We start from the raw sequence: 3,491 nt of genomic DNA, 5'->3' as shown, positions 1-3,491 counted from the left end.
ACTTGGGGCAAGAGATTCTTGGACTGGAAAAACTCCTTCTCTCCCCCTAAAAAGACTGGGGCAGGAGTAAAGTAGTACAGAAGACCAAGTCACTCCCGTTTCTTGATCGGTGTCCTCTGGGATTGTCACACGCAGGTAAAACACTTTCCTTGCTTGTTCACTGGAAGACAGTTTTTTTAAATTAAAAAAGAGAGAGAAAAAAAGTAAAACTAAAAGTAACCATACATCCCTCTGCTTCACAGATCGACACAAAAATCCAGTATCCAAAAGGAAGGTTTTTGTATTTGGAAAAATAAAGCAGCCTATGTCTCCAAATTTCAGCCTGCAGTGCCTTCCAGGCAGCTCATTTCTATTCTTAGACTCAGGAAATTGCTTAAATAAGACAGAATTGCCAGGACCTTCTTTTTAAGAAAGGCTCTATTCAGGGCAAGGTTGTTGTTTCTGTTGTAATATCTATAAATATCTAGACGTTCTGTCCTGCACCGGTTGCAAAGGTTGAGCTGATAACCGCCTCTCTCTGCCCCCTCTCCTGTTTTTTTCACTTGGAGTATCTGTGATCACGGAGCAGGAATCACGCCGTGCACTATTTCAGCTCTGGCTCTTACTCATTTCTCCCTATTGCTCTCTCTGCCTATCACCGCCGCGGCGCTGGGGAGTTTTTATACCCCATTAAGCCTGATTGACAGTTAAAGTGTTGGGGAGATTTCACTACTGTTCCTGTGAGTGGCTGGCTGCGCTCTCCCCTCCCCCAGCGCTGCCCTGGAGCCACCGCACACGGGCTCGCACCCGCCGCGGGCTGAGCCGGGGCTCGCTCCCGAGCCGCAGCGCTCGCCGGGGCTCGCCCAGCACCGCGCCGGGCGGGCAGCTGGAACCCGACCCTGCCTCCTGCCCAGCACCCAGGGCAGGAGGAAGGTGCTGCGGTCTGCCCCGAGCCCGGGAAGAAGCAGTTTGAGCAGCAGCCGGGGTTAAGGCTGAGTTCAAGGGAGCCATCTCTGCCCTGCGGAGCTCTGGCGCAGGTCTGCTTGCCCAGGGTAAGCTGGTGTGGACGGGAAACTTCTTTCAGCCCGAGATTGCCAGGCTGAAAACAGCCGAGGCTGATCCTCACCAAAATCTATTCCCTTTGGACCGATTTTTTTATGGACAACATGACAACACGTGGATTTTCCAAGCTGGAAGATGTCTGCATTGCTGAAAACTGCTGATTTAGTAGCAGGGCAGCAAAAAAAGGCAGGCTCTGAATGAAGGGGGGAGCCTCAGTTCCTCACAACAAAGGGTGTTTCCTTCCCCTCTCCTTTTCCAAGACTGTTTTGTCCAGTTATGAAGGCACAGTTGCAACACAAGAAGGTCTCCATAGCACTTTAAACCATGTTGTAAGAGGAGAAAGGGCAAAGTGTGTTGCAACTAGGTCCCCCCACACGGTTGTTTGCACTGTTAAGCACTCGGCAGGTAAATTCCATTTTCAGTGGTACTGATCAAGCCTTTCTGAGGAGGATCTAACTGAGCTGTTCAAGCACAGTTAGTAGTTGTGGCAGCAAGCAGAAATAACCTAATATGCAAAGCTTTCAGCATGTCAGAAGATGCTCCAGGAGGTCAAACCTCACATTACTGTCTTCACAGTTGAGTTAGAAAGAACTTATTCGTTTTTATGACTGTATATATCATTAAGAATGTGCCAAAATGAAGCCAATCCCACATGTTAAGTCAGACGGTCGGAGATATATCCACTAGCCTGGGAAGCCATCTAGTGGGAAAAACTGGAATTACTGAAAAATGACACATCGGAAAGACATCCTCAAACTTCTCTACATCTATAGTTACTGAAGCACCACTGCAGTGGAAGTGTACGAGTCTGAGCATCTATACAGAGGTAGCCAAGTTATATTACACAACCAACAGAAGTGAGTGAGGAATCTGAATCCCTTCGAAAATGAATTCAATTTTATCCTTTGGCATCAAACATATTTTTCAAAACAGGCATTGTTCACAGTGGTCATATGGCAACGGAGTGTTCAGGGGTTATTTGTTTGCAAAAAGAAGAGCAACCGAGTTCTGGTGCCACTCACATTTAAAACCTACATCACACATAGTTTTTTAACACAAAGTATGAACAATACCTAAGTCCTTGAATTTCAGCTGTTAAAAGCTCCACAAAAGTTTTCAGAAAGAAAGAAAATAAAATTCAGAGAGAAACTTGCAGAGTTCTTACCTTTAAATGCCAGATTACCTCATATGAAATAAGCCATATGACTATCACTGCATCATCATAAAGTGTCAGGAGAGAGATTTTTGGAGAGAAGACGACGAAGCATTCTAACCAGAAACTGTAAGTCTGTACATATTGTCAGAATCAGGTGGTATTCCCTAACTTGGCTGCATCTGAAATAACCAGAGCTCGGAGAATTTCCATCGCCACTTGGCAGCATTTAGCACCTCGGTGTGTTTTTACAGTAATACCTCCAGAACTGGAGCTCGGGGAGGCACCTGGCATTACATTTTCCGCTCAGTCCAAAAACTCTGAAGGGGAGAGAGAAATTACACAGAGAGCCTAGTGTCTGGTTTAAACAAGAATGACTCAGTGTCTGGACTGGTAACAACTATAACAACTTTCTGGTATGGAAATAAGGAGCAGCGTTAAAAATGAAGGGATATGAAGTTCATTAAAGTAAATTTGATTTTTTGATTCCTGAGTTCAATCTCTTTATGCATAAATCACCACAGACAGCTTTAAAATAGGAAAAGTCAGCCGTATTACACAGTTAACCTGTTCAGATTAAAACCAACATTAATTATTAATTTAAAACATTTGCGAGTCCTTTGAAGCCAGTGAGAATGGAATGATCTTGTGAATATTGATTTCATGTACCTGTTTCCAGCTTGAATAATATTCTAAAATGCACTGGAAGTGTTTTTTTTTCCATTCGTTATGATTTTGGTTTATTGATCTATGCGCAAAGTTGCTACCAAATTTGGAGTGGGAGTCAAAAGACAGTTCTAGATATTTAAAATTTTCTTAACCTGTTCTTCAAATTTCATGAAAGTATGAACTATTTTACTTGTTTACTACTTTACTTTAGATTTACCTTGAAGCAGTGAAAAACAGTAGTTGCTACATTGCACAAATGTACAAAAGCAAAAGCAGATTTATAGTAAAACTGAAGTCACTGCATCTTGCCTGTAATAAATACGGTGAAAAATATATGCAAGTTATTTTAAAATTCAACTAATTCAACCAAAAAGTCAAATAGCTTTAAATTCTACAGATATTATATAGAACACTGAGAACAGCTGAGGTTTGTCTCTTAATTGCAGTTCCACTCTGAAAAGTGGCAAAAAAGTAGTATCCTGGGATTTCATCTAATGATTGTAGAGTAACCATTGCGCTCTTTTTTGGCAAGAGGTCCTTTTCCAAACTGTCACCTTTACTGAATGAACATGTGCTTTAGATCAAAAAGTTCATCTCTGTTAGTGAAACCTCCTAAACTGTAACTTCA

The sequence above is a fragment of the Tauraco erythrolophus genome, chromosome 23, assembly GCF_009769465.1.
Source record: "Tauraco erythrolophus isolate bTauEry1 chromosome 23, bTauEry1.pri, whole genome shotgun sequence".
Taxonomy (NCBI): Eukaryota; Metazoa; Chordata; class Aves; order Musophagiformes; family Musophagidae; genus Tauraco; species Tauraco erythrolophus.
Note: the sequence above shows the minus strand (reverse complement) of the source record.